Source organism: Gorilla gorilla, chromosome 7, assembly GCF_029281585.2.
Source record: "Gorilla gorilla gorilla isolate KB3781 chromosome 7, NHGRI_mGorGor1-v2.1_pri, whole genome shotgun sequence".
NCBI classification, from domain to species: domain Eukaryota; kingdom Metazoa; phylum Chordata; class Mammalia; order Primates; family Hominidae; genus Gorilla; species Gorilla gorilla.
Window position 1 is genome coordinate 34,009,653 of NC_073231.2, and position 10,344 is coordinate 34,019,996.

The window sequence follows — 10,344 nt, forward strand, 5'->3', positions numbered from 1 at the left end:
GCATTCCAAAAACCCTATCCCCCTCTAAGTGATCCTCTGAGAATTTCAGGACTATTTAGTGAAGAAATCACTGTTCACCTCGCAGGATGAGAAAGGATTGAGACTGTCGTATTTAGAAAAATGATAGCATCATCAACAAGTAAACATCAATAACAAATGGATAAAAGCATGTTCAAGATATTCTAATTCAAAGTATTATGTAGACTGAAAAACAATAGTATTTACCCAAGAAAATGTACTTGTTGCTGTGGTTCAGTAATAACTTTTTTTTAGCACTATCTGAGACCAATGTCTCCGAACCAGCTTGTGGTCAGTAGAATGAAAATCCTTACGTATAATGTCGATTGATTTTCAGTAACAGTGCCAAGACCATCAATGGGGAACGGACAGCATCTTCAGTGAATGGTGCTGAGAAAACTGGATATCTACCTGCTAAAGAACCAACTGGGTCCTTACCCTATCTTACCTTACCTTATACTATATGTACAAATCAATTCAAATGGAATAAAGACATAAAACTGTAGAGCTCCTAGAAGAAAACATAGGGCAAGAGCTTTATAACATTGCATTTGTCAATGATTTCTTGGATATGACACCAAAAGCACAAGCAACAAAAGAAAAAATAGATAAACTGAACTTCACTGAAATTGAAGACTTTGTGCCCTAAAGGACCCTTGCAAGAGAGTGAAAAGGCAACCCAAAGAATGGGAGAAAGTATTTGCAAATAACTTTATCTGGTAAGGAATTAATATCTAGAATATATAAAGAGGTCCTATAATTAAAACAAATGAGCAGCCCAATTCAAACCTGGTCAAAGGCTCTGAATAGATATTTCTCCAAAGAAGATATACAAATGGCTAATAAGTACCAAAAGATGTGCAATGTCACTAGCCACTAGGGACATGCAAATCAAAACCACAACAAGATACGATTTCACACTTATAGGATTGCCATTATCAAAAAACAAAAAATTTAAAAAAAAAACATATTGGTAAGGATGTAAAGACATTGGAAGCTTTGTACATTTCTGATGGGAAGGTAAAATGGTGCAGTCACTGTGAAAACACTTTGGTAGTTCCTCAAAAAATTAAACAGAATTACTATATGGCCCAGCAGTTTCACTCGTAGGTATATATCCAAAAGAACTGAAGAGAGAGAATCAAACAGACGCCAATATTCATAGCAGTATTATTCACCATAGCCAAAATGTGGAAACAACTCAGATGTCCACCAACAGATGACTGAATAAACAGAATATGGTATATACATAGAATGGAATATTATTCAAGCCTAAAAAGGAATAAAGTTCTGACACACGCTACTACATGAATGAACCACAAACATTATGCTAAGTGAAATAAGCCAGATATAAAAGGACAAATATTATATGAATCTACTTACATGAGGTACCTAGAACGGGCGAATCCATATAGACAGAGGGTAGAATAGAGGTTACCAGGGGCTGGGGGGAGGAAGGAATGGGGGTTAATGTTCAATAGGTGCAGAGTTTCTGTTTGGGATGATTAAAAGTTCTGGAGATAGATGACTATGATGTTAGCACAAAAATGTAAATGTACTCAATGTCATTGAATAGTACACTTAAAAGTGTTTAAAATGGTAAATGTTATGTATATTTTACCACAATAAATAAAATATAGACTGGAGGTCCTCATGTCATGGAAAATTGTTTTTCTGTCACTTAATATGTAAAGTGGATGTGTTCTATTTACTGAAGAGTCTTCAAGATCAGGGAGGAAAGGCAGAATTCATAGAAAAGAGACAGCACCTGAATTTTCCAGTGCCCCCTGCAGCCCTTACTCATGCTCATCAATCTAAGGTTTTCTGCAATCAATTTTCTTCTTTCCCCCTTTCAAATGCTTTTCATGATGGCAAATAAGGATGTCAAGCTTCAGCACCCTTGCATCTCTGGATAAATGAAATGTCACCCCAGCTGCCGTCCTTGTTCAGATCTGTGCAATAAAGAGCAAAGCATAAAACCAAGTCAAGGCTTTGAGTAAGTCTGGGGAAATAAAAGACACCAGTCCTTAGGGGCTGGAGGAGGGGAAACAGCCGGGAGAGAGGGGCGAGGGGGGAAGCAAGAAGTCGTCCAGATGATGAAAGTGTTTTATAACTTGATGTGAAATGTCCAGATGGTGGTAGTTACATGTATGTTTACTTTAGGATTATTTATAACATACACTTGTATGTAATATTTTGAATGTGTCCTAGAGCTTGTGAAAAAATTGCCTTTAAAACATATAATTAACAAGATTGTTGACAAACTGAGTGTAATAAATGAGGAAGACAAACTCATTGAGGAAGTTCCCAATCTTCCTGTCTGGATGACTTTTCTGTCTCTCAAAACTGCTGCCTGTTAACTTGCTCTTAGCAGTTAGTTCTTCACAATGGAAATGACATCAGTTCAAAGTGTTAGTCTTTACCTTTGACTCAATCTAACTTAGCTCAATGCAGTCCCTAGGGAAAGGATGAACCCTAAACTAAGAGCCAAAATATTACTGAAGTGATCGACTTAAATTTCCTACTCTCACGACTGATGGAGCAGAAGATTTCACAATACTTTGTAATAAAAGCAAAAAGTGTAAATCTTAAAAAAAAAAAAGTACTCCAATAATGGCCTTTTCCCTCTGCCTTGCAGGGGAGTGACCTACAAAATGCATAATGTGAAACAATGCAAAAGCGAAAGGTGCAAAATCCCCATCAAAGAGCTGGATGCTGACAGATGTGCCAGCGATAATTCCCATCTTCCAACACAGGAGCACAGCTTCCATTTTCCATAACAGAACAACAGCCAGAGCAGCTGGAAGGCAGGGCTGCATCCCAGACTTCCACCAACAATGGGATGAGACTTGACATCTGGAATCACAACCACAACAGACCTAAGAGACCCGCCAGCTTGATGACAAGCTTCTTCTTTCAAAGAAAGGTATCAGTCTGGGGGACCTAGTGCTGCAAACCGTGACAAATTAAGTGTGGCATCCCTCACTTGCATAATGGAACTCAGTGATATTTTTTAATTAACAAGAGTTATTTTTATGTAAGCTTCTCTCATTCCTCCACTGTGCGTGTTCGGGGGCTGGTGGTGAGGAAAAAGAAAACAGCTGTGCGGGAAGCATCAAGAAAAGGCAAGTCATGAAGTCTTAGAGATCAGTGACATGTAAGAAAAAGAGTGAGGAGAAAAATATTCCTACTAAAGTTTTCCATTTGTTCACCTTCCTTGTCACATAGACTTCCAAGAGTTAGAAGTCTAGGATTTGATCTCCAAATCTTCCTGGCAGATTACTCATCGTCGCTTCATTCATATAGTCCAGGGGTTTGTACAAAGGAAGATGCCAGTTCTTCCCCAATCATAACTAAGATATCAAGAGATATTCTTTTGAAATGTAACAAAGGAGATCTAAAGTTCATCTGAAAAAAATAAATGGGTAAGTATATTGACAAATATTTTGGCAAAATAAAAGTAATGAGGAGATACTAGCATTAGCCTCATCAGGCATTAAAATATATTATAAAGTTATAATATGTAAAACAGCATGGGACTGGCACTGAAACTGACAGTTCAACTGAAGAGAATAGACAAGTTAGAAGTAAGTCTTGATATATGTAAGAATTTAATAAATTTGAAGATGGTAAGGAAAGATAGGATTGCTTAAAAAATGGTTTTGGTGCAATTGATTAACTTTTCATAAACTGGGTCAGCTCTTACTAGATATTGCTCTGAGACACTCACCCACCCCAAGTGTCCCCCAGCTCTCTGAGCTTCCCAGCTATACGACATCAGAGCTCAGGAAGCTCTGGTCCTCTCCATCCCGGTCTCCCACCATTGTCTCTGCAGCCCCCAATCTTCCTGAGATCACAGCTCCCATGGGCACCATTACCCTCTACTGCCAGCATCACTCTTGGGCAAGGAAAACTCCACCCTCCCATGAGCTTCTTACGTCAAAGTGTGGTCACAGGCCTCCATAACTCCCATAGAACACCCGAGATCAGGAAATCTGCAAGTATCTGGGATGTCTTTATTATAGTCAGTGGTCGCCAGAGGTTAGTGGGGAGGGAGGGATGAATAAGCAGAGCATAGAGGAATTTTAGGGCAGTGAAACTACCCTGTATGATACTATAACAGTGACTATATGACATTTTATATAGTCCCAACCCATAGATTATATTGTTAAAGAAGAAATTATTCTGCCACTTGCTAAAACAATAATGAAGATTTTATTCAGGACTATTACGATGGGTGTCGAAACTTACTACAACAGACTAGAGAATTCAGGCTCAATTCCAATATAACAAAGACAGCTGAGGACTCATAGCCCATGAATAGAATGAGGGAATCAGTGGGTGGAAAATTCCTAAGAGGAGAAATCAAGAGCAGAGAGATTCTTGTTAAACCAACTTAGGGTTCTTGCTAAAGGCAAGCCAGGGTGACCAGATATCAAGAGTGGGGGAAGCAGAAATTGATCATACATCCAGAGTGATCAGATTTCAAAGGTGTAGGGTTTCTCACTAAACTGACCGAGCAAGATTTTTTTTAGACAGAGTCTCCCTCTGTCACCCAGGTGGAAGTGCAGTGGTATGATCTCAGCTCACTGCAACCTCTGCCTCCCAGGTTCAAGAGACTGTCCTTCCTCAGCCTTCAGATAGCTGGGATTACAGGTATGCACCACCATGCCTGGCTAATTTTTTTGTATTTTAGTAGAGACGGGGTTTCACCATGTGGCCCAGGGTGGTTGCAAACTCCTGAGCTCAGGCAATCCTCCTGCCTTGGCCTCCCAAAATGCTGGGATTACAGGCGTGAGCCACCGCGCCCAGCCACAAGATACTTACTGAGTGATGCAAGCCCAGCAAGGACAGGCCGGAGGCCCAGGTCGAGGCCTAGTCAAGAAGAGGACTCAGAGGAGCATAACAACAGCTTGGTCAAGGATCAGGAGTCCTTGTCAGTGTAACACCCAGAGTGAGCTGTAATGTAAACTATGGACTTTGGGTGAGAATGACATGTCAATGTAGGGTCATCAGTTGTAACAAATGTCCCACTCTGGTGCAGAATGTCAATAGTGAAGGAGACTCTGCAGGTTGCGGTCAGGATAACAGAACAGAACTCTGTATTTTCTGCTCAATTCTGCTATGGATCTAAAACTTCTCTAAAAATTAAAGTCCATTAAAATATTTTTAAACTAAATTGGTTTTAAAAAAGGAAATGAAATTGGATCATTCCTGACTATGGCACAGGTAGCAAGACCAGCCGTATGCCCTTCCCTAGGCAGGAAGTTTCAAGCCAGATCACTAGCTCTGGTGCCAATCGATCCCTAGAGATTTGATAATCTTTGCCATGCCCAATAGTAGGAGTGCTGGTTGTTTCATGCATGGCCCCCTGTTCTGTCATCTCTCTCCACTTATCCTCTGTTCTGTTGAAAACACTTTGGATTGGCTACCCAAGAGCTACTCATAACCCCTTCCTGTTTGCCTTAATAAGGGCTATCGGGAAGGGATTTGGGGAATGTTTTTAAAGGCCACAGACTGAACTGGTAGGCCCCCTTTAGCCCGTTGCCCTTTCTCCATTCATCTTGCCTAGAATGTGGATGTAATGTCCGTCTTGTGACTCTGAGGATGAAAGCCACAAGCCAAGGATAGCAGAGTGCAAAGAGAGAAAGAGGCTGGGATATGGATGACATTGTGAACTCTGGACTGCCTATTTAGATGTGTTTTGCCTGAGACAAATGGATTCTTTATTGTTTAAGCCCTTTATAGTTGAGATTTTGTTACTTTCGGCCAAACATAATGCCAATTGTTATATTTTTCTACTCCCCAAATTAGCAGAAGGGGCAAATCAGCAAACCTACTGCATAAATATCCAAGTGGGATGCTGGGATCCCTAATTTTTTAATGTGGTTTTTAGTGGGAAAGCATTATTTATCTCCACAGCACAGCACTTCCTGCTAGGTGAAAACTTGGGCTTGCAATGATTCTCTCTTCCTGCTTCCAGGGTTCTGCTTTTATAGATAGGGAGTAGTGGGAGGGATATTAATTGTGATAGGACTTACGCTATTTCTACCTCATTAACAATTTTTAGAATATTTAAGAATGTGGGATATTGCATCTGAAAAAGACTATCGACTAAACATGGTTTAGACTAGTGATGGTTTGTGGGTCTAGAAGTAATTTTTTAACATAAAAATCATTCACCTCTCTACTCCTCTGCCTTCTGTGGTAGATTGTATTACATCTTTGCCCCATGGATATTGGGCTTGGTCAAATGACTTGCTTAGACCAACGGATGTGAGCAGAGGTTTTCAGCGTGTTTGCTGGTTTGGCGGCTTTCCCTCTTGTCTTTCTGCTATCTGCCATTAGCAGAGCATGCTCTGGCAGCTTCCATCTCAGAATGCAGAGGCAGTTGAAGCCATCAGGCACCCAATCTTCAGCTTGAAGCAGAGCCTCCACAATTGACCCACAGAACCATAAGTGAAAAATAAAGTTGGTTCTTGTAAACCATTGAAAATTGGAATTGCTTGTTATGCGGCATTAGGCAATAATAGTTGACTAATACACTTCCAATGTCTTTCAGCTCATTCTGAGTATAAAGTCAAAGTTTTCAGAGTGATTCAAAAGAATCCTCATATTCTGGCTCCATTTACCTCTCTGACTTCATCTTCAACTACTTTTTTCCCTTCTTACTCTGCTCCAAATACATCATCCTCCTTCTTCCTCCTCTAACATGCCAGATGTGTTTCTGCCTTGGGACTTTGCACTTGCTGTTTCTCCTGCATAGAACACTTCCTCCAAATTCCTGTATGGCTTATTTGTTAATTTCCCTGTGATTTCCCTTTCTTTAAGAAAGTCATCTCATTGAGAAGTTATCTAACCATCTGACTGTAAACTGCATTTCCCAGTACTCAGTAGCCCCTTCTTTGATTTACTTTTCTATTTAGCACCAATCATCATTTATCCATTCTCTTCCCACCACCTCACTACAGGACAGGGACTTTATTTTATTCACAGCAGTATTCCCAGGGTCTAGTCAGAGCAGTGTCTGGCACATGGTAGGCACCTGTTGATTATTCATAAATGAACAAAGGGATAAAGGAACAAATTAAAAATCTCAACATAAAAATTTATAAATAATTCCTAAATTATTTAATAAAATATTACATTTTTCTTTAATAAATAAAAGCAATACACAAATGACATTTCATAAAAAATCAATGGTTAGAAAAAGAAATATAGGTGCTCTTGTTTGTAATCAAAGGATCAGGAATTAATGTTACAGAGAGGTAATCCATCTCCTTTCAAATTGGCAAATGTTTCAAAGAATTATAATACTCATGATGGCAGTAATTCTCTTTGTCTGGCATGGGTAATCTCACAGACTGTGGGTGGAGATATGTAGAGATTCATCCTCTTGGGAAAGCAATCAAATGCCTTTACATCTTTACATCTTTATACCTTTACATCATTGGTCCACTAATTTCCCTTCTAGAAATCCTTCCCAAAGAAGAAATCAGTGTTGGAGGCAAGAAATTACATATCAAAAAGTTTCTTACAATGTTATTCATAATAACACAAATTTAGAAAAAAATCTTATCAGTCAATAATAGAAGGATCATGACATGAATCATGGTGTATTTTTAGAAATTTCTTATGTTTTTTACTTTTTCGATCGATACATAATACTTTTACATATTTATGAGGTACAAAGTATCACATGTACCCCATCAATATGTAAAAGTATTATGTATCAATTATGCATAGAATGTGTCATTATCAAGTCAGGGTATCTGCGTGTCCATCATCTTCAGTATTTATCACTTCTATGTGGGAACATTTCAAGTCCTCTCTTCTATTTTGAAATATACAATACATTGCACGTGCACCACTGAATTTAAAATAGAAGTTTTACAAAAACGAGAACAAAAATGCAGAGATGCCAGAGGCTTACATGAGGTCACTTTGCAGCACCAAAGCCCATTGTGATCCACTCTTGTTAACAGAGGTGGGGGGAGTAGATAAATGGGTGGGTGGGGAGTGTAAATCATAAAGCTGGGGCATAAGAGTGGGGAAACATAGGACACCCCCAAATAGCCATCTCATTTTTTCTGTTTCCCTCCGTGCCAAAAAAGCACATTTTTACCTAGTAAAGGAAGGTGGTATGGAGCAAGCGAATGTGACTGTCAGTCAAGCAAACTTGATGCATCATTCCCTGCTTCCACACCTCCATGCCCCAACACAATCCCCGGCCTTCCTCTGCCCACTGGGGCACCACACCTGGACTGTGTGTGCCACAGTTCCCTTCATTAGCTCCCCCCACACACTAGTTTTCACATAGACACTCCCTGAGCAAGTAGCCCTGAGCTGAGCCCAGCCCTCTTCCTCCCCATTTCCAGTAAGTTTTAGGCGGTCATGACCATGGGATGCTGGACCAGGATGGTAAGCTTCAGGAAACAGAATCTGGAGAATGCCCAGCTGCTCCCACATGAAGCATCAGGGAAGAAGAAGAAGAGGTGTGAAGTCTCCCTTCTGCTCTGCTGGGATCCCTTTCATATCTCCTTTGCCTCCAGGCAGTTTTGGTTCCTGGCCATTTCCAGGTGTGACTCACTCAGGATGGTAAGCATCTTCTCTCCTACCCAGAGTAGAGGATGAAGACCTCATCTCAGAGGTTGAAGGGAGCTCCAGAGAGAGGTCTCAAACTTCCAGCATTAACTGCTAAAGAAGCTTCATGAGCTGCTGGAGAACCTGGGAAATGACCAATGATAGGGACAGAGCTCAAACACTCTGGAACACTCTAGTAGCTGAGAAAGTTCCAACTCCAGGGTGATAGAGGACTGCCTGGCAAACCATCATCAAAGCAGAAGACCTGATACTAACATCACAGGCTATGGTTTATTACTGAAGATCAGTGCTTACACCCTGCCAGAGGTTCAGAAGCAAACTTATCATCGTTCTCCCTGGAGATGTTGGCCCACATTCTGAAAAGTGTGGTCAGTAGTAGCAACAGAAAGCAATTGTGCTTGCCAAGCACAATGTCACTGTCCCCAGCCCTTCCCCCAACACAACCCAGTAGGTGCTTCCTGGCTGCAAACTTGGGAAAGTCACTTGACCTGTCTGAGATTCCACTTCCTAATCTGGCCTGGTGAAGATAAGAAAAACAGTTTATTTAAAGTGTCTAGCAAAGTGCTTGGACCAAAATAGGACCTCTGAAATGGTTATGGTAGTGCTGTTAAGGTGATGTTTTAAGTGCTGATGAGCACAAAGATGGGTAAGATATTCCTTCTGTTAAAATCTACAATCTAATGAGAGAGAACAAGATGAATGCACAATAACTATCATTCAGAACAGGATTATGAGAAGGTGTGAATTTCTGTGAAAAATCAGAACAGGGAGTAATATGATCCCAGGTGATTGGCAGGGGGTGGGGGTCTGGATTCAATTGGAGAGGGAGCTGGCAGGGAAGGCTTCCTGGAGGATGAGAGTTCAACAAGGGGCAGGTGTAGGATGTGGGTGGCCAAGTGACTGGGCAGAAGGAGCTGCAGAAGTAAGACCCCAAGTCAGGAAGACAAGGGCCTGCTGAGAAACACGAGCTATAAAGTGCAAGTGCAGGAAGAGTTGGGATGAGAGTAGAAGGGGGTCTGGGGCCAGACTCTGGAAGGCCCAAATGCCGGGCTAAGGAGTTTGTACTTAATTCAGTGGTCAACGGGGAGTCATTGGAGGCTGTTGAGCAGGAGAGTTGCTTTCTTTACAGCTGTGCCAGACTAAATTAAACCTAAACAGTACTTTATAGCTGGAAAGGGAAGGCCCAGGAATAGCTCTTGACTCAGAAACAGGCATTGGGGAAGGTAATGAGAAACAGCCCTGACTGATCAAAGCAGAGAGGTTAATTAAATTTGTAATTATTGTGAAAGGCCATTAAAAACCCTAGTTCACTAGAGATAACTGCTCTAGTGGGGCTTCAAAGACGAACGCTTCTTTTAACCTTGAATAGGGGGATGTTTGCTTCTCTGTGGAGGAGATATGATTAAGATACTTAATAAATGGTAGATAAACATGCACACGTGTGTGTTCTCTGTAAACCCACTCTTCGTCCCTGCATATATCTGTGTAGCTATGTAGGGTGCTCCACAAGAGGGGTCCCCAGCCCCCAGGCCATAGAGCATTATGGGTCCATGACCTATTAGGAACCAGGCCACACAGCAGGAGTTGAGCAGAGGGCAAGCAAGCAAAGCTTCATCTGTATTTACAGTCGCTTCCCATTGCTCACATTACAGACTGAGCTACCCCTCCTGTCAGATCATCACCAAAGTGTATTTATTGGCACTTATAAATTACATGGTATAA

At 41.0% G+C, this 10,344-nt stretch overlaps 2 long non-coding RNA genes across 3 annotated transcripts in view; one reads left to right on the forward strand and one right to left on the reverse strand.

The window, feature by feature from the left end:
• Positions 1-10,058, forward strand: part of LOC109027956 (uncharacterized) — a 50,024-nt gene extending 39,966 nt beyond the window's left edge. The window contains exons 2-4 of one of the 2 annotated variants that reach the window (XR_010134860.1): positions 1,899-2,014; positions 2,657-3,443; positions 8,401-10,058. This is a non-coding gene — a long non-coding RNA (uncharacterized lncRNA). The remainder of the gene's footprint in view (positions 1-1,898; positions 2,015-2,656; positions 3,444-8,400) is intronic. The other variant, XR_010134859.1, reaches the window with a different exon arrangement.
• Positions 1-10,344, reverse strand: part of LOC109027955 (uncharacterized) — a 120,907-nt gene that overhangs the window by 63,415 nt on the left and 47,148 nt on the right. The gene's annotated exons all lie outside the window — the stretch shown is intronic.